The 25,957-nt window shown below is 36.6% G+C and overlaps 1 protein-coding gene and 1 long non-coding RNA gene across 9 annotated transcripts in view; one reads left to right on the forward strand and one right to left on the reverse strand.

The window, feature by feature from the left end:
* The window catches only part of KCNH7 (potassium voltage-gated channel subfamily H member 7), a 488,027-nt gene that overhangs the window by 409,492 nt on the left and 52,578 nt on the right, over positions 1–25,957 (reverse strand). The gene's annotated exons all lie outside the window — the stretch shown is intronic.
* The window catches only part of LOC121030626 (uncharacterized), a 70,087-nt gene continuing 49,889 nt past the window's right edge, over positions 5,760–25,957 (forward strand). For 2 of the 3 annotated variants that reach the window (XR_005790329.1, XR_005790330.1), the window contains exons 1-3: positions 5,760–6,462; positions 15,867–15,950; positions 22,907–23,007. This is a non-coding gene — a long non-coding RNA (uncharacterized LOC121030626). Of the gene's footprint in view, positions 6,513–15,866; positions 15,951–22,906; positions 23,008–25,957 lie in introns of all 3 variants that reach the window. The other variant, XR_005790331.1, reaches the window with a different exon arrangement.

Here is a 25,957-nt window from a genome sequence, read left to right on the forward strand (position 1 = left end):
AACATGTCTCAAGTTTGCACATAATACTTAATTCTGACATATACTGATTAAAGATATAATTAGTGCCCTGAACCATTATTCAGTAGTTGATTTAAATTCTTATCAATCTCAACAACTTCTCTTTATATTAGAATTACATGTGTGCAAGACATTTATTGAATCTTCAGCTAATGCTTATTTCTTTTATGGATTTTTAATAATTCTGCAAGCCCGTAAGGTCTGTGATCCTTAGGATGGAAAGGTATAATCATTTAGTCATGATTAAAAGGGAAAAATATTATAAATGTTGATTTTAGGTTAAGTTATTAAGATCCCTTCATTAGTCCTCTGAATGCTATCTTTTGAGTCATATACTAGTATTCTTAATGTGATCAAAAGTAGTGAATCACTTGTCTTTCAAACCTAATTGCACCAGAAATGGTAAGTATCTGGGATGCGTACGAATACATTCAGCTTCAATTTTTTTTCACTGCATTTATTTCATTACAGCATCTGCTGAACAAGGATTTTCCTTTTAGATATATACTCTATCGAATGCATAAACACAGTCATTTTGAACAACTCACTTAAAATGTCTCTAGATACGCATGCTAATACAACTTCCTTAAATCAGCACAAAGTATTATTTTCCAATTACAAACAAAACATTATTTATATGTAGAGCAGCAGGTAATTATAATTTAGATATCATGCTAGTTGCTTGGCCGTGATTTCTAAGTTTATGAGTGTTTTGTAAAAGTTTCCTACGTAAGAATCACATCGCTACATTACAGCAAACCTAAGCTTGTTTTTCCTATTCTATAAAACTGACCAAACAATGATCTTTGGCCACATAATATCTATCTAATCTATCTGTGTCTGTATTTTCTTCAACTACCTTTTTTAATGTTTTATTTATTTATTTTCAGAGAGAGAGAGCAAGGGAGGGTCAGAGAGAGAGAGAGAGAGAGAGAAAGAGAGGGAGGGAGAGAGAGAATTCCAAGGAGACTGCACTGTCAGCACAGAGTCTGATGTGGGGCTTGAACTCACAAAGTGTGAGATCATTACCTGAGCTGAAACCAAGAGTCAGATGCTTAACCAACTGAGTCACCCAGGGGCCCCACTTCAACTACTCTTGTACCTATGTTTACATCAATATCTACATCAGGGATTCAGTTAGAGACCCACTCAAGCAAGCTTAAATGAAGAGAGACTTTTTGTAAGCATAAGATAGATACTGCAGATATCTACATGTGGCGAACATCTATTTCTTTATCTGCTTGGCATTCTTCCCTTCTTTTTCTGTGGAAATGTCCCTCCCCTTCTGACTTCAAAGTTGTAGTTCCAAAGTCCCCATATTCTTACAGTCTAAACACATGACCATACTTAGGATAATTAGGAACAATCTCAAGCTGTTTTCAAACTAGAACGTACAGAACAGAGACTGTTTCTATCAGGCAACAGCACTATGAGAAGTGAGTCCCCAAAGGCAAAATATCTGTTACAACAACTATAACAACAGCTGATATTTGTTGAGTTCAGACACTGCAAGTACTAAGCACTTTAAATGTTTTACAATCCTATCTTTAGTCACCACATTACATAAGTGAGCAAACTATAACTTGGAGTTGTTAACCAAGCCTTAGTGCGTGTGAGGGATGGTATGGTATTTGAAGTCAGGCAGTCTGATCTTAATCTGGTAAGATATTTTTAAAGTTTATTTATTTTGAGGGAGTGGGCCAGAGAGAGCAGGAGACGGGCAGAGAGAGAGGGAGAGACAGAATCCCAAGCAGGCTCCATGCTGTCAGTGAGGAGCCTGATGCAGGGCTCGAACTCGTGAACTGTGAGATCATGATCTAAGCGGAGGTCAAGGTTCCACCGCTTAACTGACTGAGCCACCCAGGCACCCCAGTCTGGTAAGTTTTAACAGTACCTTCCCCTCCTGCCACTGACAATGGTGTGAGAATGTGATGTACCTCACACAGGAGTTAGTCAAGAGTATCTGGTGTATTTGAGTCTGTGGCTCCAGTTGTTTCTCAGTTATGGGTACATGAGTGGTCCAGCCTCTGCCCTTTCTATTGTTTGTTTAATTATTCCTTTAATTCTGACAGAAACTCTCATTCTTCCAGTAAGTCTCGGCTGCCTCCCCCCACGCCTGCCCCAACCTAGTTTGAATTGGTTGCTGATACTCCAAGGAAAGGAAACAGTAAAGGTGAGTCCCTCAGAGATGGACAGAGGATTTGGGAAACCAAGATCCAGGGTTGCTCTTTCTCTCCCAAGGGGCAACAAGTCTCCATTCTTTCCCCATCCTCTCTATTCTTTAGATCTCCTGCCCCCCCGCCCCCGGTCCCTCTGTCTCTCAGCCTGGCTTCACTCATCTATACATTTTACTTTCAATGGCCAAGACTTTTATTTTTCCCTCAGTTTTTTTTTCCTTTTTCCCCTATATACTATATATCTCCTTTTATTACTATTTATTTTTCATGACCTGAGCTGAGGTCAAACACTTAACCAGCTAAGCCACCAGACGCCCCTACAATTCCTTTTAAATGGATCATGAAATAACATATACATGAATGAGTCCTTGTTTTAACATCTGGGCAGCAAATAACTTAAGCTAATGAAGCTCATGTTGGAAGGGGAAATGCCTAGGACAGGGGTAAGAGTAGGAAGTGTGAGAGCAGTGAGAAGAAAAGGAGTCGTTTTTAGATTTGTTCTGGTCTACTCAGCAGACGAAGAATCAACAAAGACCATGGTACAGATTGGAGGCCTCTTCTCAATCCTAGCAGTATTGTGCACATCACTCATTTAGAACTCGTTCTAACGTGTCAAGTGTTTTTTGATACGTTATTAAAGTTTGGGCTCCTTTAAGAAATTCTGAAGAAAGTTGGCTGGAGCCATGAGAATTGGGTTTTAGTCATACTATCTCTGTGCCCCAAACTCAATGTTTATATAATAAGTATCTTAACTCCTGGCCTTTCTACTTTAGAAAATCCATGAGACATGAAATTATATAATTAATGTGACTATCTGTAGAAAAACTGTAAAGATATAGTTAAACATGGGAAATATGTTTTTTAAATTTATTTATTTATTTTGAGAGACAGAGGGAGCAGGTGTGAGTGTGTGGGGGGTTGGGGGCGGGGGAGAGACAGAGAGGGAGAGAGAATCCCGAGCAGGCTCCATGCCATCAGCACAGATCCCGATGAGGGGCTCGAACTCACAAACTTCAAGATCAAGACTGAGCCGAAATCAAGAGTCAGGCATTTAACTGACTGAGACTTCCAAGCACCCCATGAGACATGAGACATGATTCTCAACCTGTGTTTTATTCAGAATAAGCAGTCAATATATTCTATACAATTAAGAAACTATTATTTCAGCAGTTCATTCAATGTGACTAAAAGAAGATTCAGCCACTAAAATAACAGATTCATTATGACATCTTGAAAGCATTTTATTATATGATAGATAGACTAGAGATGATAAGATCCATCACTGTTACTATAATTCTTCCTCTGTCCAATATATTTTCCACCCTTCAAAGTGTAGTTCATGAAAGATGTCAGAAAATCCCCTGCAAATGATGCATTTCTTTTAACTGCTATAACTTTGTCTGAATTATACAAATCGACTATCATAAAGGAATGTACACTTTTTTAAGACAGCAACCATAGTTCACTGAGCACTATTCTGAGTAACTCAATAAACTCTAAAAATACTATTTCTGAGTCATTTCCAATCACTGAACTGGTCAGCATCTTTAAGGCAAAGTCTTGCATCTATATTCACTCTTACATCAATTACCACTGTGCCATTTTGCATCCCATTTATGATAAGCCAAGTAGATACAATTGTTCATTGCAAATAGCATCTGCTCAGCATCCCTTCAACATTATTGATTTTCATTATTTAAAACTGCATATTATTCACTGCAAGTTACACAGTATGTTTCTTTCTCATTTCTATCACTATGCTGATACTTAAAATGATCAGAAAAAAATTCCCAAATGGGTAGAGTATAAAGTGGTCAGAGCCTGATGCCTTAGCAAATGGTAAATGTCTGAGTGAACTGGACAGGGGAAAGAAAGGAGGGACTAGGCATTGGTTAATAGAGAAGAATGGCCAGGGGACATAGAGAGTGCTACAAGTTTTGTCGGAGTTAGGTTGATCACCTGGTGGAAAATTAACTTGAAGGAAAGCATTTGCAGCAGGAGTGTTTTATACTGCTTGTGCATATCGGTTCCTTCATTCATTACATATTTATCTAGTACCTACTGTGTGATGACTACTAGAGTAGCCTCTGTGGATAAAATTTATTGTTTTTGTTCTTAATTGGATGCATCTTTAAACAATGCAGCAAGTACATAATGGATCAAGGAGAGCATAATGAAGGTGCTTTAGGGTTTAGGTGTGTATGGAAGGAGGGGGGCAGTTCTCTACCTGAAGGAAAGATTTTATACCAGTAGACGGTGTTTGTAAACTTCTTTCCAGTATTTTTCTTTCTAAACACTTGCCTTTTCCTTTGTTTATATTTTCCACATCAGAAGTGGGTAAATATTTTCAATAATGTATTACTATGACTAAAAATTTCCTTAAGGTTTCATGTGAATCTCAAGCCAGAGAAGTGTAAGGCAGGAACTGGCAGTATGCTGTCTTGGAAAATTGCGTATTATAAAAGAAAAATATCAACATCTACAATAACCAGTGATGCTTTCATTTTATGACTGGTATGACTATAAAAATTCAAGGCACAAGGTAGCAATATTTTACATAAGTACTAATAACGAAATCCTTTATAAGGGAATATCTTTCTTCACATATTGTTCTTAATAGCATCTTATAACTAGACAACATATTGTATTTTCTTCTGCAATTATCTAAATATTGATAAAGTTGATAAAAACTAGTATAAGCCAGCAAGATAATTCTAAGGTATCATTAGAAACCGATTAAAATTGAAAATGATACCTAAATGCTTTCAAAAATGCATGAAACAGACTGATTGATCCACTTAAATTACACGCAGGCATAAATAATCACCACTCTACAAATTACCACAAGAACAATGGCTAGAACAGAATTGACGGGGATAAGCCATTGACTTGGATATTAGATACCTAGAAAAAAAATCTATTTATAAATCATTTTTCCAAAACTAAAGGCATTTACCCAAAGTAAATGTAAAAAATCTCTAAGCAGATACAATTTCAAATTTAAATTTATTTTCTAAAATTCATGATATTTTAGTATGTTATGAAGCATCATGTATAAGTTTACTCCAGCCAAAATAAATTTATGTTAAATAGGCAAGGCGAGCCTAGCCAACATATTTTGGTTAGCTAACATAATTTTTTAAAGCTGCTATATTTTTAAATTGTTAGACATATATAACCATATAAACATCAAATAGAGCCACAAAAGGAAGTTCAAAAAATATTAAAATGTCATAATGCTAACATGAATATTTACAGGGATTTTATTTTGGTCGATGTGACTAGGAAAAGGATATGAAAGGAGGAAAGATAATACAGGCGAGCAGAAAGTAGACTAGTCTGCTACTAATGCCAACATTCAACAACAAACTTACTCCTCAGAGGGTAAGAAGGAGGAAGAGAAAGAAACCTAAATAGGACTGAATTCAAAGTACTGGAAGAGGAATATTAACAGAACTAATTTGAAAGAACAGGCAATTCACAAATTGAAGGTTGACTACCAAGAGATATAAAAGTATATGAATATGAATGTTGGTAGATTAATCAAAACAAAACTTTGCAGGCCATTAAAACTGAAATAAAATGATTAGAATCTTAATTATTTGGGGCAGGTTTTCTGAAGTTGGGTTCAATTTTTATAAACTATGCCTGTATTTTCTACCCTATGGAGAAACACAACAATCTTGAGCAACTAGTGCCCCCCATCTACTTCTGAAATCAAAACTCTCTTATCTATCAATTTCATAGCAACTGTGCAATCAGGTTCCAATCAGATTCCATTCAGCCATGCCAGGTTTGGCTTATGGGTATGGATATGTGGTGGGGGGGGGGGGGGAAACTGAAGAGATGAAAGAGACATTATTACTTTCTCAAGTAGAGAATGGGAAAGGCCAGGAGTATTCTTTAAAGAAGAAAGAGCAAACAAGTACTTCGGAAGTGTCAATTTCTGCAGCCTCTTCATAAGCTTCATTGGCCAGGAGCAAGTCCTCCAGCTCTTCTTGCAAAGTGTAAAAAGCAAGCTAAACCATTCCCTCTGCTTTCCCCTCATGCCCTGCCCACACATGGTCCAATCATCAATCACCATTTCTGCCCAAGGGCAGTCGGCACTGGTGCAAAAAAGGAAAACCAGGAGGGGTGAAGAGGAGGGATTGGTTAAAGAGAGAGCTTCCCAGGAGTTCTATGGTTGCTATAGTAACAGCTTCTTTTGTTTATACATACTCAGAACAGCTGCTTCCTTTGGGTTTCTGGTGGCAGGGATATTATAAAGGTAACTGACAGGGGAAGAAGCACCACTCTGACCACGGAATGGTTAACATAGTGAGATTATTCTTATTTAACTGGGCTTAACTTTATATTTGGGTTAAATGGGGGTTTCGAATGTTGGCAACCAGATGTTTTAAAAGATGAATTCCACCAAAGAAAGAACTAGGTGCGCTAGGACCTGCAAAATGTCTTATGCTAATCTGAACAAGACATCCACTCTCTTGTGCCTTTAAAACTCAAAACTCTCCATTCTCTTTTTACCTGGTGTGCAAACTCCCTGGGAGGTATTTTTCTTCTGTGGAAATACCCACAAATTTCTGTTCACCTTTCCAAGTCCTAATTAATTCCTCTAATTAGAGCTTTTTCTGGGTGCAACTATTTACAAAAGTGAAATGCTGCTTAAAAACAAATTTAATGAATTCTCACAAACAATATTCATTGAGTTAACAGTCCTGCTGTCCACATACTGCTATTACAACTAGCCTATTAAGGCCTTCTATAGATCTTGGTAAAGAAGGGCCATCTCCAAAGGAAAGGTAGAGATAAATATGGAACAAATGAGGTATCTATCTAAGTAATATGAACAAATACAGTTTTATTTTAAGGAAGATACCCTACCAACATATGTAAAGATGTATATGTGCATGTGTACATGTGTGTATTTATATGCATATGTGTGTGTGTGTGTATGTGTGTATGGAATAAAGTAGAAACCCAATGGGTTAAAAATATTGAAGCAGGATATTAAAAATTGCATCTGCTAGTTGAGTAGTCAAATTTTGTAAACACACAAACTTAAGATGCAAATAAGCAAAACAGGAGGAACAGATGTCCTTATAAACAAATTAATATTGTACATAGGTGTACTATCGTGTTTCTGATCCTTTGGGATTTTGGAAAAGTGCAATATGAAAGCAAAACGATGCTCCTGTTTCTTAATTAAAATTTATTCATCATTTGCCTAACAAAGGCTTTTAAACCTTGAATTTTTAGTAAAGTCCATGAAATATTTGGTTGGTTTCATTTGCCAATCTCAGGTATTCAGAGGTGGTACATCTTAAGCCCCAGTTGTTGCAATTTGATTACATATTTGCTTGAGAATAGTCATTACAATCTAGTCACTTTATCTCTACACAGCATAAAATCCGAGTGAACAGACTGATTCAAACTGGGAAGAAATCTAGAGAACAGTAAAAATGTTTATTTAATTAAATATAGAATTCTTGAATATTGCTATTGGATCTTGTATATTTATTTGACTTATTTAATAATGGTATTTTAGAATCCAAAGACTGTATAAATTTCAATCCATTATAAATTACTAAAGATGAGATTTGAGTCCAAAAGCAAGCACAAGAATTCCAATTTCTCTGCTTTCTGACACCTTCATTTGGGGAAAATGGCTTAACCTCTTTAAGTAACAGTCTCAAAAACTACAAAACAATGGTACTAACACCTTTGAGGTATGTTTCTGAGAGAATCAATTAAGATAAGGCAAAATCACATGGTTTGAAACTGTAAATATCCTATGATACTGCTCTAATAATAAATATTATTATGAGAAAGTATCCAGTTTTTATTTTTCATCTCACAAATTTTCACTTTTACTCTCTTCTCAAGTCTTGTGTATTACAATATGGTGATGACATTCAAATCTCTTAACTTAGTCAAATTTTCTTCCAAACTCCAGACCTGAAGTTTCCAAAGGTGAGGTCAAATGCCATTGCTGTAGGAAGTTTTCCTCAATTCCTTCCCCCACATTAAGGGAGACCTACGTGGTCCTTTCGTACTCACGTTTGGCTTTATGCCATTTTTCATGTTTGTGTATTTCTGATTGTCTTGAGAGATTTCTAGACATATTATTTATTCAATTTAGTTTTCACTCTAGCAACTATGAAAATGAAGTTTAATGTGGAAGCTATTTTAAATGATTATAATTTCTACAAATTTAAACAGTTTTCAGATAACTATGTATAACTTCTGATCTATCAATAAAGGAAGTCTAGAAGTGGTTTAGATTTTTTTTAATCTTTTGTCTGTATGTTCAGAATGTTTCATTTGAGTATTTTATGGATAGCTTTAAAATTACTTGTATAATTCTATGTAGTTTACAAAGAAAACTATTGCTGGAATATACCCAATGAGTAGTTTTGGCTCTTAAAAACAAATGTGCAAGGAAGAACAGGTTTTGAGGACAGCTGATGCTCGAGACTAAGGTATCTATCTGAGCACCCTGTTAAGTGGCCAGTTGAAGACAATAAGCCTACAAGTGGAGGTACAGAAGTATAAAGGGAAGAACCCGTGTCCACAATGACATGGTTGAGCTGCTGAATTGTCAACTCTGGATCTGTTCTACCTACAAAAACTTCGTGTTACATAAAACAATGAATCCCTTGTTGTATAAGCCCCTCGTAAACAAGTTTTCTGTTACTCTTGGCCAAAGACATCATAAAGAATGGCACAGGAATTCAGAGAAATGAGGTGATAATAGACCATGAGATCCCAGGGAAAGAAAGGGGAAATTAAGAGAATAGAGTCACAGTGACTTTCAAATTCTTATGAACGAGGCTATACTTCTTTTGATTAGTCATTAATTTCCCTTTAATCTTTAAAATATATCCCTATTTTATTTGAGTTAGTAAATGGATTTCAGGTTCTTGAATCCAAACAATCCCTAAAAAAGAAAACACACTTTATCACATTCAGTCATCATAACAAATAACTCTATAGGTAAAATACAAATATATACTCCATTTTATTTTTACTTTAAAAAAAAAAATTAAATGGGAGACACAAAATCCAAAGCAGTCTCCAGGCTCTGAGCTGTCAGCAAAGAGCCCACCATGGGGCCCGAACTCAGGAACCATGAGATCATGACCTGAGCCAAAGTCGGACACTTAACCGACTGAGTCACCTGGGTGCCCCAGTATTTCCTCCATTTTAGAGATGAGAAAACTGAGAATTGCAAAGTTCAATGCCAGTAAACACAGGAAAGTCTGAACTTGAACCCTAGCTATTCTTTTTCACCATACTTTGTCCTTCCATTGCATTCATTTTATTGCCTCATTATACTCTTTACAACTTCTCCAGTAACATCAATTGTATTACCTCTTGGCTTCACAAAAATGAAATCTTTTTTAACCTTTATCCTTTCTTTGTTCTAATTCATGCAGTATAGTATAGTTTCTCCTTTTCAAGTATTTATTAAATCTATCTTCCTTTTCCTCACTTTCCATCGGCCACAAATGTTATTAAAGTCAAGTGAGTACCAGAGCAGCCAGCTCAGATATAGCTGGAGACACATCAATCTGTTTCAAACCTAATATCCTCAAAGCCCTATTTCAATCACATAGAATCAATAGTGGAGGCCAATTAGGACTATAATTAAACTAAATATGACCTTATCGTTTACATCTCCAGCATTTTGCCTCCCCTTTCTTTCTCCTAATTTAACAAATTCAATGCATTAAATATTCATTGTGTGTGTGTCAAAGTGAAAGATACTGTCCTTGTCTTTGAGCCGCTTATACAGTGGAGGAGAAAGACACATATACAGCTCAGACAAGAAAACCACCAGTTTCCATTCTTCCCATACACAGGGAAAATGGATCCCCACACAGCTAGCTTCATCACCTTCTTGAAGCTTTGCATCTATTTTTTTCCTGGTAGCCAATTGTCATCGTTTTACCTTAACTGGATCAGTTCCTCAATCATTATAGTGACTTTTACCTACATTTATACACAACGGTACTTGGTGAATTCCTCTACCGTATCAGAATTCTTCCTAGAGCAAATAAAAATAGCTATACTTTCTTAAATTAAATGATAAATTTGTAACAGTCAAAGGATAGAGATTGTCTGTCCTCCAGTATCAAAAAAAGAGAGTCCTTGAAAGGAGACAACATGTCTTGCTAAAAATAAAAATAAATATGCATGTCAAATCAATATTTCCCATATCCTAAACTGGGAATTTCTGAATCTATAATACTCACAAATTTTGACAAAAATTTATAGACGTCTCCTTGAACTTTCATTAATTTATTCAATATACGTGTATTAAATAGGTATTTTAGATACAAAGACAAGAAACGAGTTACTAGGCTTCCAGGAATTTATAACCTTGTAAAACAAATAATTCTTTTCATACCAAGGGAAGATTTCCAAATAAATTCTTAGTGGACACTAGCTTCTGTTTTCTCTGGGTCCCCTAATCTAGCAACTCACAAGAGCAAGTTTAATCTGACAGTTTTCAATGGTCAAAAAACTTATATAGTTCAGTCAATATGAAACTAAAAGCTCCTTGAATATTGCAGTTACAAAAAAAGTATCATTCTACATAATTCCAGTATATCTTTACAAGGAGCAGTAACACTTTTAGGAGTTGTGTCCTACCAACATGGACTAAAGGTTTTGTCAAACGACAGTGAAAAAAGGGGGAGTGTGAATTGTGTTAACTTATGACTCAGAAATAAAATGAAACAGAAAGCACACAGAGAAACAAACATAAATAAATACCTCCTAAATCAAAACCAGAAACAGAAAGGGTAGAAATGAATCTTTTTATACATTTGAGATCATTCTTCATATTGTAGCTAGAATTAAACTTTTATCAGAATCAGTATTATCACAAGACAATACTTAGGATCCATCAATTCTGATTATCAGCATTTTATAGATGTTTAAAACTTTATTACTAACCATTCAGTTTTTAATGACAAAATTGATTTGCAGTGAAATGCCTTTCGTTAAAAACATAGTAGGGAAGAACAGGGTTTTTTTCCTCCTTAGAAAAAAAGCTGAAGTTTATACTAAACGGCTACCTATTCAAAGAATTTCATCTTGGGAAAAGGCTTACCTAAGTGGTGGTATTTGCCGCTGTTCTATAACACTTACCCTGTAGGTAAGGTGGGAAACCTCAAGTGTCTTTTAACTTGGAGCCCTAAGATTTAGTGCCTTATGTGCCACAAGCAAGGCTGTTCCCAAGATGGAATTGGCAAGTGGATGCTCCGCACTTTCTGTAGTGAGAAGTCAAGTTGTAAGAAGATTCCTTTAAACACAAACCTAATAGAATATTGCCCTCATACCAACCTGTTTATCATAGAAAACTTGGAATATGAAAATATATTGAAAAATTTATGTATAATTCTACCAGCCTGAGGTGAATGCTACAAATATTTTGGTGTCTCTTCGAGTCTCCTCATTTGTGAATGTGCACATATCTATTTACGTATAGCTTTAGAGTAATTTTTGTAAACATTATTTCAATGGTATTTAACAATGATAACTGATTTTTTGTAAACACCATTTTAATAGTAGCATAAGATTTCATATGTATGATATCTAACTTAACATTTTCTCATTTTTGAACATTAACTTATCACCAGGCTTGACTGATGTAACAGTGATAAACAGCACTGTACAGAAATTTATGCCACTCTTGAAATAATTTTCTTAACATATAATTTTTGAAAGATAAATTAATGAATATTTTAAAGACTTTAATGCATATCATCACATTCTTTGCTAGAAATACACTGCTCCCCTACTTTGTGTCCTCTACATCAGGGAGCATTACCGTTTTTTCAAAATATACTAGTTTAATTAAAAAAGAAAATCTGTGTTGGTTTTTCTTTGATTAATAGTAAATCTAATGTCACTTTGAGCTGTCTCGTACTTTTTATTTCACTGTCCTTGTATTTTACATAATGTTTTGAGTTTTTGAGATTACATTGTCATTAGGACTTGCTCTTTGTTGCGCAGAAGGCTTTCCTCTTATTGTCTACTATGCTTTCCTTTCTACTCATGTATTATCCTTTGAGAAGTCATTGAAAATTTGTGGTTCTGAGCTACAGAACAGAAATTGACTAAAAATGGTTTCTACAACAAGAATAGCTTCCCCACTGAGTAATCAAATGGTATAAATAAAATGGCTATTAAAAGGAAAAAGATAAAGAGAAAGGAAAAAAAGAGAGTATAAGATACAGAACCAGGGAGAAGAAAAGTAGAAAACATTTTTAGGGACAAAATGTTTATTGTTTTTGTTTATTCATTGAATTTGAAAGAGAGTGTGTGTGTGTGAGCTGGAGAGGGGTAGAAACAAGGAGAGAGAGAGAGAGAGAGAGAGAGAGAGAGAGAGAGAACCCCAAATAGGGTCCACACTGCCAGCAGAGCCCAATATAAGGCTCAAACTAACGAATTGTGAGATCATGACCAGAGCAGAACTCTTGAGTTGGATGCTTAACCAACTGAGCCACCCAGGGGCCCCTGTTACACTTTTTAAGCCATCAATATTGCATACCAGTCAACTCGAACTTCTTGGTGTCTGTTCATTTGTTGTTATACAACTCCATTCTCTATTTTTTTTAAACTACTACTGGTATAAGTTAGTGGTGTAAGTTAACATACACTTACTTTGTACTGTCAGAAATAAACTGTAGATTGAAGCTGGTTTAGAATGGAGGTCAGGATTGTGGATAGGAGAGTCAAGGGCCCAGGCATGGACTTGGGCATATCCCCGAACAATTATTTAGGTTCTCCGTGCCTGATTTTACCATAAGACTGTTGTGAAGATGACAGAGTGAACACATGGAATGTACATCAAACAACGCCTAGCTAATGATAAATACTTGATACATACTGGCTGTCAATGATTAGTAGAGCTGAGATCTTAGTAAAATAAGGTATGAATTTAGTGTTATCATTTATTTATTCAGCAGACATTTATTGAACATACACTACTCTCCAGACCCTGTGAGAAGTGCTAGGAAAATAACTGATAATTTCTTAATGAACCTGCTCATATGTCCTCTGGAGGAGGTTTACTATAGGCATCACAAGAACACAACCCACATGCACAAACTCATTTCTAGGGAGGCCAATCCACTGATTAACACAAATGATCTGAGCCAAACCAGCTCCTCTCTGGGAAGTGTAATTAGAATAATGAAAGACTGACCCAATTATCTTTGCATGAAGAGTTGAGAGATATAATAAAAGATATATTGATTTAAAGACTGCATTTAGGACCAAGTACAAGTGAAAAATGCTGGTAGGAGGGGTGAGGAGAGAGAGAACGAGAGGCAGAGGAAATAGAGGAAGAGAGAAAAGAAAGAGAAGACCGTGGAGTTGCAGAGGGCAGATCAGGAAAGAGAAGAGAAAGATGACAGGACAGGAGACCATGGAGCCTCTGAATGAGAGTTGTCCAGGATTTAACAGTTCCTCATTTCCTTTCCATGGGATGTGGATGACACATTCGTAATATATGCCATAATATTTCACTTCATACTATTGGGTGACAATGAGATTGGCTCTCATATCCTCATCGTATCTGTTACTGTTTCACTCTCATTTCTACTTGAGATATCAAGGTGGGGTTTTGTTTCTCATTCGTCAAAGAGCTAAAACTAAAGCAGTGTATAGTAGAGAAACATGAAGTAACTTGCTGATATGGGAAAAGTATGGATGTGGGATCAGCTATTCTGCAAGAAGTTTTCTCTACGAACTCTCCCCTTCTGACAGTTACTATTTTCTTTCCATCTCTCCCTGTTCTCAATGCTCTGTTGTTGGAACTGGATTGGTCCTTGGAGTCCAATGTCCACCTGCCATCCCAGGCTCCATACATACAGGCTGAGTGAGTTATCATATAAGCGGGTCCCGGAATCTTTAAGATAATTCTGCTGTTCACTAAACAAGTATCACCGCTAGAGTACTCTCTTCCGGTGGCATAGGAAGTGGGAGACTGAATGTTGAACTTGAGACTAATCTCTGTTGCATGCGTTATATAAGCTAAGCGTTATGTTAAGTACTTTATGTACACTTCCTATATTATCTCGTTTTATTGTCCAGCAATCTTGTGAGGTTTGTATCATCATTTTGTAATGAAGAAAACTGACACTTATGAAAGTGCAACTTTCCAATGACCCTAAGGCCAGTAGCAGAGCCAAGATTTTTAATCAGAGCAAAGACACATGGCTCTGAGCAAATTCACAGCAGGATGTCATAGGGAAAATGGTACCAGGTACTTTATTTTGGTCCCTTGTGTGAAACAAGGTAGACTAGTAGCATAAATTGAATTAACACCAATTGCATTATCCTGCTGAATACAATACTGAGTTGAAGCAGATTTTAAAACACGAGTTTTCTAAGACTGGCTATTGTCATTTGTTAACATTTTAAAAAGACTCACTTTGGCCTACATACTGATCCTTTTTGGTATGCATTAGGTAAATGAATCATTAAACACAAATCCAATGTGTGCATTGAGAAAGATTTGAAGTAAAGAGTTTGGCAGTAAGCCTAACCTACTGCAAATTGCTTAAAAGAATAAACCAAAATGCATGAGAGACAGCAATGTACATGTACAGCAAGACTCCATGCTCAGTGAGCCACCAGAATCCCCATCAAGGTGAAATCATGCTGCAAGTTAAATCATGTTTGCATGAGAGCTAAAAGATTAACAATTAAATAAATACCAAAGTCAGTCGTGTGGTAAAACATCAGAACGCAGAACCACTGAAAATACATGAAGCGTAAGAGGATACATGTCAAAAGAGACACAAAAGAGAAGATTAACAAAAAGTAACATTTTCAGGGAAACCTGGTATCAAAATAGATGGGAATAAACACTGCTTTGCTTTGCTTCAGAATAACCTCAGGCATTCAGCCTTCTTTCTACTCTTCTAGTCACATATGGCTAATTGTAGGAAAGAGTTCTAAGAACAGACTAATGGTATGAGTAAGCATTTACCCCCTGCTCTTAATGTTTCCAGCAGAGGAACTTTTGGTAGCTTGACACTCTTGGCCTTTCGCCTTCTCTTAAGAAGCAATGCTTAAGATTGAACTTAACAAAAAAGTATTATTATAAGGTCCATTTATTTGCCAGCTAAGCCAAACTTGCCAGATCTGGTTTTCATTTGTAACAAAACTGACCCAGCCATTTGACTCCTGCATCTAGTCTAAGTCTCCATTAGTTTCTCAATCAGGTAGAAAAGAAAAGGTATACTTTTTTCTTTCCTAAAGTTCAATAGCTAAGACTGATTATAGGGGTGTGGGTATAATATCTTATAATATCTTATAAATCTTTAAACTGTACATTATGACCACTCATGTATGTATAAAACCTATCCATTGACAACTACTATAAAAAGGTTGTTTGCGCGGCGCCTGAGTGGCTCAGTTAAGCAGGTGACTTTTGGTTTCCACTCAGGTTATGATCTCACAGTCATGAGTTCAAGCCCCGCATCGGACTCTGCGATCACAGCACAGAGCAGGTTGGACCCTCTACCTCCCTCTCTCTGCCTCTCCCCTGTTCACACACACACACATTCTCTCTCTCAAGAATAAATAAACATTTAAAAAAATTTAAGTTGTTTGCTTTATTTAATTTTGATTTTGGTATTTGATTTGTAGGTACTATGTAAAAAGGATATAGAATGACCAGTGAGGATTAAAAAGGGCAAAGAGAGGAAAACAATCCTCTGGAGGAATTCTTGGGTGAGTAGGTAGGTGGCCGTGTCAATCTCATTATGCCCTGGGATGGCTGTAGAAAGACAAATGGTGAGGGTGAAGCATTTATTAAAAATAAAAATAAATGTGAAGTTGAAATACTAAGTTTTCAGATGAGAATAATCTGATCATATCCTATAATTCCACTAAAATTATACCAATTTCAACAAATAATTCTCTAATGCTAATGAATCATTTAAATTTATTCTTCAATGCCAAGGAAATTGATGTTATACTAGAAAGTTTCCTACTTGGGCATGTACATGACAAATTGTCTATTAAAGAAGTATGAAAAAAAAAGATGATTGAATACGAAGAAGAAAAGGCCAAAGTCAAGCAAAGGGTTCACTTTTGACACAAATGAAAATGAAATCTAATGTAATGCAATACTTGCTATGACAGCCTAATTTCCATAGTATTTTGAAATATAATAACTTTGTGGACAATAACAATAGCTTAATATTACTACAATTAGGTAATATGTCCCAATCCCAATGCTAACTGCAAGGCTTCTCAATTAGAACTCACCAAAATGCATCATTTTCCTTAAGCTGGATAAGGAAACAGGATGGAAAAGGTCATTTTGTCAGTGTCACATGGTACAGTTGGGAGAGCTGGGACTCCAACCCAGGTCTCTCAGATCTCAAGCCTGTGACCTCTGCGCTATGCCACATTTAATGCCTTACACATTTCTAAAATAAATTTCTCCATCTTTTCTTCTACTGTTTTCCTTTCTCAATTCCCCATTTCTGCACTCATTCACCTGACTCCTCTGGATCAGCCTTGATGGAGTCCCACAACTGCATTCCATCAGCCCCCAAGTCTACATCTACTCTCTCCTGCCTGTCCCACCCTGGGAGGTTCCCATCACTTCTTTCCTGCAACAGCAGCAGAAGCGCCCATACATTCATACTGCACGAACAACCTTTTTAATCTTGTTTACACATATATCATTGTTTTTTAAATGTTTATATTTGAGAGACACAGAGAGGGAGTGTGAGCGGGGGAGGGGCAGAGAGCAAGAGGGCAGAGGATCTGAAGTGGGCTCTGTGCTGACAGCAGAAAGCCCAATGCAAGGCTCGAAATCACAAACCATGAGATCATGACCTGAGCCGAAGTTGGACGCTTAACTGCCTGAGCCACCCAGGCACTCCTATATGTGTGTGTGTGTGTGTGTGTGTGTGTGTGTGTGTGTGTGTGTGTGTATACATACATATATATATATATATATACCATTATTATATATATGGTATATATAATACCATATATAATGGTATATATAATACTATTATTATGTTCCACATAATCCATTTCATTTTGCTAACAACTTTCAACAACCTTTTTTCCTTATAAGGAAAGGCGAACTATGAAGGATAGTTTTTTTTCTGTAAAGGGTCAACCAGGAAATATTTTAGGCTATATGAATCACATGGTCTCTTGCAACTGTTCAACTCAGTTAATACAGTGCAAAAGCAGCCAGATGACAATTTGTCAATGTGAGCCACAGACTCACATAAGTGAGTGTGGTCCTATTCCAATAAAATTACACTTAGGAAAACAAGACAATGGGCCAGATTTGGCCCACAGACTATGTAGTTTATCAGCTCCTGGTACAGGGTAAAATAAAAATAAAAACTTTCACTTGTTCTTCAGGGCCTTTATAAATTAATAAAGTAAAGTAAATACTGTTAATGAAACATTTAATTCAGCACGTCAAATTGCTACGGGAAAGGCCTACTTCATAGCCTTTCTTTCATGGTCAAATGTCATGAAAGAATTATGTACACAAAATATTCACTTTTCCCTGTTCTAACCACCACCCTTCATTACATTCTGCAACCTTGCTTCTTCCACCCCCACTAATGTTGGTGACACTAAGAGTTTTATAGTTAGAACTGAGTTCATATACCAGCTTATTAGCTATTTGACCTTGGGTAATATATTTAACATCTTTGATTCTAGGTCTTTTCGTCTGTAAAATGAGTATAGTAATAATATTGCTATCGTGAAGACTGAAATAAACAGTCACATAAAATGTAAAATAACATAGCCACATATATACATTGCAGATGATAATGAATGTTACCCCCCTTTTCTTCCCCCTCGCTCAAGTCACCATTAACAAATCTAATCCACAGCTTATGGGCTTTTTTAAACTTGATTCTTCTGATTTGATGATGTCGATCACTCTTTCTTGGAAAGCTTCCAAGAGCACCTGCTATCACTCTGACTGCTCTTTCTCAGTCCTTTTGGCCAGCTCTCTTTTCTCTGCTTAGCTATCTATATAACCTTCTGCCCAAAGTGGGCTGTCTCTTGATTTTCTTAGGCCTGGCTCCTTCCTGCCATATGGACCTTACCCATCACATCCCAGAGAGGCTCCTGTGGTCGCCTGATCCACATTAGCCCTATGTTACTGTCCCTCCCATCAACCTCTTTCAACTCTCTGCATAACCTTTGTCACTAACTGATATTTCCTTCTGGGTTTTATTTGTTTATTATCTCCCTCCACCAGAATGTAAACTTCAAGCACCCATTCATCACTCTTTCGGAAGCATTTAGAACATTACCCGGTATATAGCAGGTGCTCAATAAGCACTTCTATAATTGAATTGTATCGACATCTGTATTCCCCTGGGTTCTGACCTTAGCCCATATGTCCCTGAGCAAAACGATCTACTCCCAGAACTTTGAGTACAAAAATGATTACAATCATGAACCGTTACCTCTCACCCCCAGAAACCTCCCTTCTTTTCTCCCTTCACTTTGACTGCTAATGCAGTTATTTTTCTAACTTGTAAATCTGATCTCTGAACATCTTGAATTAAAATCCTTCAGTGGTTCCTCACTGCTTGCAGAACAAAATGTAGATTCTTAAATTTATCAGACAAGATTCATCCCTCATCTAACTTTCCAGTGCTCTTCTTATCACTTCTCCAGATAAAAAATATTAATGGTTTGCTAAACTTTTATTGAGTTCCTACTGTGAATACAAAGACTGAAAAAAACAGAAATGCTTCCTTCCCACAAAAAGGAGGCTTTGTAGAAAAAAATCTAACCCCAATAAATTAAAGGAGAAGAGAGTTTCTCTTTATTGGGAGCCTATTTGTTTCCTAGAACTGATCTCTGTACAGGTTCCGTATATTTTTTTCATTCAATTTTTATTGCAAAGAGATTGTTATTATTATGTTATTTATCTAATGAAGTAACTAATATGTACGTTCCTTAAGGTCAAGAATTTTATCTGTTTTATTCACTTCTGTTTGCCCAACACTGTAGTGGGCATGTGAGAGACTCTCCATAAGTATTCTTTAAATAAATGGAGAATTAGAGAAACTAATTAATTTGTAAGTATTAAATGATCAAAAAGCCACATGTTGGGATACCAGTCAGGTTTACTTCAGACCCTTTACTTTTCATAATCATATACCATGAGGTTTGGGACTGAATATTTTTTTTTCATCTTGTAATCAGTGCATGCATAGAACTTGGTACAGGAAAATAACTAGGAAATCTTCTTTAATAAATAAACTCGCAAGGTTCTTCCCTCATAGAATAGATACCAAAAATATATTTTATAACATGATCTAAAATACTTCTTTCAAAATTATCAAATCATGTAAATGGATTAACAGAGAATAAATGGACACATTTATTTATGTCATGTAACACTGATATTTTAGATACTCACATTTCAAAGTAATACATATGCTATCAGACATCACTGCCCAACATGATATTCTAAGATAGACCCTTGTGTCTATTATAGAAGATTTATCCATGGAGTATGTGCATATACTACTCTGCCAATTATTGACTCCATGATCCTGATGCCGTGTCAGAAAGAAGCCCAATATTTTTTTCTGTTTCTGGATGATTCAGCCTCCTCAGTAATTCAACTCAAATCTTAGTGCAACTCAGAAACTATTGCCATCTTCATTACCTATGTCAACTCTGTTTTAATTTACAATTCGCTGTTTTATTTTGCTGACTAAATATATAGGAAAATATTTTTTCAAAGCCATAATATGAATTTTAACACTAACAAAAGTGATAGCTTTTAAGAAAGGCTTAAACAACTGTTTTATACACATACACATTTTTTTTCTCTAAAAAGCACTGAGTCTAAGAATTGAATTGTTATATGTATGTTTCTTGCTATAATAACTTCTGAAGTTACTCATACTGTTTTCCACTTCTTTTTTTTAACTTTTTTTAAAAATTTATTTTTGAGAGACAGAGAGAGAGCATGAATGGAGGAGGAGCAGAGAGAGAGGGAGACACAGAATCTAAAACAGGCTCCAGGCTCTGAGCTGTCAGCACAGAGACCAACACCGGGCTCGAGCCCACAAACTGCAAGATCATGACCTGAGCTGAAGTCAGACACTTAACTAACTGAGCCTCCCAGGCGCCCCTGTTTTCTACTTCTTAATCCAAAAGTCATTTTTACCTTCCTTCTACTAATCATTAACCCATCCTAATCCTTACTAACCTATAGCATCCAAACTGTTTTGGGTTCATGTGCCACCTGGTGGTAGAATACTGTCTGAACCAACCATGTTCCTCCAAGGTCTCCATTTGCAGAGAAATTCTACATAACCGAGTGTCACTGTTGCCTTCTTTGCTTCTTTCTATATCTTAATTGCACCATAATCTCCTACTCAATGTACTCCTATAACCCTTTGAACCCTCTTCCTCTTTCCGTCTCAATTGCCTCCATTTCCTCAAGGTGTATGTCTGTTTTCTCCTTCCCTCTGTTGCAGTTGAGCATTTAAACAAGCTTCCGGGGGCACCTGGGTGGCTCAGTTGGTTAAGCGTCCTACTTCAGCTCAGGTCATGGTCTTATGGTTCATAAGTCTGAGCTCTACATCAAGCTGTCTGCTGTCCACAAAGCCTACTTCAGATCCTCTGTCTCCTTCTCTCTGCCCCTCCCCCCTAAAAAATAAAATAAACATTTAAAAACACACACACACACACAAAACCCTTCTGGTGTATGGTTGATTAGCATATCAAGAGTGCTGGTGCAGGGCACCTGAGTAGCTCAGTCAGTTAAGCATCCTACCTCAGCTCAGGTCATGATCTCATGGTTGGTGGGTTCGAGCCCTGAGTCAGACTCTGTGCTGACAGCTCAGAGCCTGAAGCTTGCTTCGGATTCTGTGTCTCCCTCTCTCTCTGCCCCTCCCCTGCTTGCTCGCTCACTCTCTCTTTCTCTCTCTCTCAGAAATAAATAAACATTAAAAATTTTTTTTTTAATTTAAAGAGTGCTGGTGTTATTAATATATCCAAGGAGATGGAAAACATGAAGTCAAACTATGTGCTTATAAATTCATTCTGATAACAAACAACAAAAAAGTCTCTCTCATCATTCCGTTTGCAGAAAAGTAATTCTTTTCCTTAGAGATAATAACAGTTAATATAATTTCACATATACATAGAAATATTACTTTCCTCCACAAAAATCATAACTCATTATTCAGACCTTCCTAGGCCTTGTTCACTCCCACAATAAATATTTTAGCGATGTTTTCACACAAGTACACAAAGAACTGCCACATCCTTTTTAAGTGTTGCACAGTATTTCACTGTGTGGTTGTGCCTCACGTATGTGACAAGTTCTCCAATGAAGGATTTTTAGTTGTTTGTTTTTTTTCCCTATCTTTGGCTACTACAAAAAGTGATGCATTTTGCCAGTCTAGGTAGTTGTAAAATGAACACTTTGAAATCGTCACTGAGTCCTAAGGGTAAGGGCAGAAAATATTAAAAATTTGAGATAAAATGAAGATGAAAAGCCAGTACCCTAAACACAACTTTCAGACTCTGCAAAATCATTCTTATCTATACCCTTATCCTAACTGCATTAACTTTTCTCAAGCATAAACAAGTGTGGCCTCTATTTCTAACCTTATGTCTTTGTAAAAGGCTTTGCAGTTCTAAACAATTGACTTAGAACTTTTGGGAGAATATGTATTTGTAAAGATAAGATTTCCTGCAGAAGACATTATTTGAACTAGTCATTAGACTAAAAATCTTATAAATTCACAATTTGAAAAGGGTACTGCTTCAAATGAATATGGTTTTCTTCCTTTTCAGAAGTAGCTATTAGAACAGGTATCAGTCATGAATAAGGACTATAATAAACTGGTACAATGATGTTATATATTCTATTACCATCGTTGTTTAATTCATTTAAGAGATAAGTCAATAGAAATTATGCCATATGCTTAAACATACAGACACATACATTTACACTCTTAATCTGTATATTATAGACTCAGAATTTTATGGCTGCAAAGGAGGTTAAAGATACACCAGTTTTTTTTAATTGTCTTTTAATGTTTATTTATTTTTGAGAGAGAGAGACAGAGTGTAGTGGGGGAGGGGCAGACAGAGAGGGAGACACAGAATCTAAAGCAGGCTCCAGGCTCCGTCTGAGCTGTCAGCATGGAGCCCGACACGGGGCTCGAACTCACGAACTGCGAGATCATGACCTGAGCCAAAGCTGGACACCCAACCAACTGAGCCGCCCAGGTGCTCACCCAAGATATGCTAGTTTAATATTCTCATTTTACACCTGAAGAAACAGAGAATGAGAGTGATGAAGTATTATAGACAAGGCATATATCCACGTTTATCAATAGTAATATTAATAATAGCATGGATTCAATGTGTGCTTATGTCTTTGGCATTGTTAAATGTTTTATGTGTATTTACCCATCTGGTCCCCATAAAGATAGACTCTATTATTGTCTATTATTATTTAAACAGGTGAGGCTTAGGGAAATAAAAAGAAATCACAATTTGAAGCTGCTTTAAGTGGTAAGACAAGAGACTGAATTTGGGTTGCTTATTAATCCTAATTTACATATTTATTAAGTCCCTCTGTTTATTAATTAAATCCACATGTTTATGAACAATCAACATTATTTATGCACACTCTCCTGACCTAGGCAAATGGAAACAATTAAATGTGGCAGGAGAGAATGAAGAAGATAAAATTTGGATTGAAGGTGGAAAAAATAAAAGCAGTGGAAGGGAAGAGATCACTGAGGTAACAAGTAAAGACGTTTTAGCATTTAACATACATAATTTTCTGCCAAAAACATGTTTTGAGCACGAGGTCCTTAAAGATTAATGATTACACAGTCAAATGTAAGAAATCAACAGATAAATCTAGACAGTTGGTTTTGAACTGTTTTTCCTCTAAGTCTCCAAGCCCAAGCTTTTAAAATTTCAGGGGGATCCGTTAGAAAAGTGACTAACTTAAGGCTTTGGGAGGAAAGCAAATTTCTTATCATGACCGAGAAAATTTTCATTTGTGAGTGGCTGTTTCAAAACCCTGCAAAGGTGGAAATTTAGATAGCTAGGTAAATTCCACAAATATTCCTAAATGTTGCAAGTCTCATCTCACTGAGATGAAAGTCAGAATGAAAAACTAACTGGAATTTTGATTTTTCTAGCATTAATTTTGACATATGGCATCTAAAATTACTCTTTGCATTTGTAACGCAAAACCCCTGCACAATCCTTGTGAATGACCAAACAATTTTGTGACTGATTGTTTTATTGAATAGATTCAACAAATAGTTGTGCGGTTACTACTGGCATATCTGTTCGTCATGTGTCAGGTACAGCAGTAAATAATATAGACAACTCTTTCTGTCCTCATGGAGCTTACTTTCTAGTGTGGGAGAAAAGATACCACGCAAAATTGATATGGAATACATACAGTTTGTTAGATAGTGGAAAGGACAATGGGAAAAAATAAATCAAGAAAGATAAATAGGGAGTCAGGGGTACAGTTTTAAATAAAATAGTCCTGGTATTTAAAAAAAAAAAAAAAAGAGGTGATAGGATGAGTCATGTGAATATTTTGGGGAAAAGCATGTTGGGAACAGCAAATGCACAGGCACTAAGGCAGGAGCACGTCAGATATTTTCAAGGAAATGTGAGGGGGCCAGCTAGGGTAGCTGTAGCTGAGGGAGGGGAAGAGAGAAGGCTGGAGGTAAGATCAGTAAAAACATGAGGAGTTCATCTTCAAAGCCTTTTAGGTCATCGTAAGGACGTTGGCTTTACCAATGAGGAAAAAACAAAGCCACTGGAGAGATTTAATGAAGAAAACATCCAAGAAATACATCCAGGCTGTAAGAACAACAATGATTCCAAGTGTTTCTGTTACATTATTCTGAGAAGAGAATAAAGTCAAATAGCTTCAGAAGGAGACTGAACAGCCTTCACCATGGCCAGCAATGGAATCAGCATCCATAATATGCGTTATGGAACATGTGATGGTTTATTTTTTTTAATTTTTTAAATGTTTATTTATTTTTTGAGGGAGAGAGAAAGCATGAACAGCAGAAGGGCAGAGAGGGAGGGAGACAGAATCCAAAGCAGGCTTGCTGTCAGCTGTGAGCAGAGAGCCCGACGCAGGGCTTAAACTCACGAACCACGAGTTCATGACCTCAGCCAAAGTCGGATGCTCAACCATCTATCTCAGCCACCCAGGTGCCCCAAACACGTGATGGTTCAAACCATGTATCTGGTTAAGTTGGAAACTGTTTCCAAACTCCCCTTCCCTGTATGATTGCCAATCTGGTTGGCCAGAAGGGGAGTTTACGTGGGATTTTGGAAGGTGAAAGTAGAGCAGTCCAGGAGTCATTACTCAGTGAGGGTCACCGTCATCAGACGCTATGATTGACAGGTGCAGAGGTACCTGGCAGGTTACAGCCTGTCCTAACTCTCCTCCACTACATCTAGCATCTTCCTCGCTGTTGACCCTTTTAATCCAACAGTGGGCCACAACCAGGCACTTCATTGTGGAAATACAGAGGTGGCAATTTATCAGAGGCAACATTTGCCTAAAGACTCACATGTAAGCTTCTTCTTGGCCGTCCAACTTGGTAGCAGGAAGTGTGTGCTTTTTCTGATTGATTGCTTCTCTGATGATCAAACTCTCATTTCTGACCTTCACTTCCATGGCTCCTCTCACAGTAATGTAAGGTCTAATTTCTTTGATCAATTCTTTATCCCTTAACACTCATAAGTGACCACTCATTAGTGGACTTTCTTGATCCAGTCCATTTACAGAAAATTATCCATTTGCTTCAACATTTGATAAGCTTAGCATTTACTGGCAAATTTTGGAAAATTGTAAAATAAACATGTATCCTGCACAGGATGTGTTGGCTTAGGCCAATGATGTTGTGAGATATTTTCAGGAAGGCTTTATTGTAGCAGACAGAATATTGATTTCATAGCCTGATCCAAAGTTTAAGAATAACATCTAATCCTAACTTCTGCCTCCGAATGGTGTCAATTTGGAAAATGAGAGCAGATGTTGACAGAGATGTATTTGCCAGTCTGATGCCTCAGCAAACACTGTGAAGGGAAGGCAACGTAAGACTAGATTGAATAAATATCCTCTTTTAAATTTATTTTACCAATCCCTTTAGCTGTATCCCCCAAAGGTGACATCTCTAAGATGATGAATACAAAAAAGTGTTGTCATTAAAACTCAGCAAAGTTCTTACACCTTTTACTCACAGCCTTGAACATGAGATACCTACATTAAAGAGAATTTTTCTGCATGTTTCAGTTTGAAATGTAAATGAATGTCTGACTTATTCATCAGTAATTCCAGACTTCAGAGTTTCTTCTTTCTAAACGTACTGAGCGCATTCCAGTTGCAGCTCAAAGAGCTAATAACTACTATGTCTGAGTAAAACAAATGTTGATCTCCTTTGGGGGAAAAAAAAACAAGTTTGAGAAATTGCCTTGATTTTTATTCAAGCAAAACTCCCATTTAGTCTGAATTTACATTGTTGCTACAATTTGGATTTTGTGAAATGCGGACTGCTTGTAGAACAGCCGTGGAACTCTTCAGCAAATTAAAGATTTAAAAAAAGAGCCATCCCTCAATGCTACTAATACAAAGTTAACAAGAATTTATTGAGCTACTATATATTACAGATTCTCTATTACACTGTTTTATTTAATCCTCT

Source organism: Herpailurus yagouaroundi, unplaced genomic scaffold, assembly GCF_014898765.1.
Source record: "Herpailurus yagouaroundi ecotype Mexico unplaced genomic scaffold, PumYag 140, whole genome shotgun sequence".
Taxonomy (NCBI): Eukaryota; Metazoa; Chordata; class Mammalia; order Carnivora; family Felidae; genus Herpailurus; species Herpailurus yagouaroundi.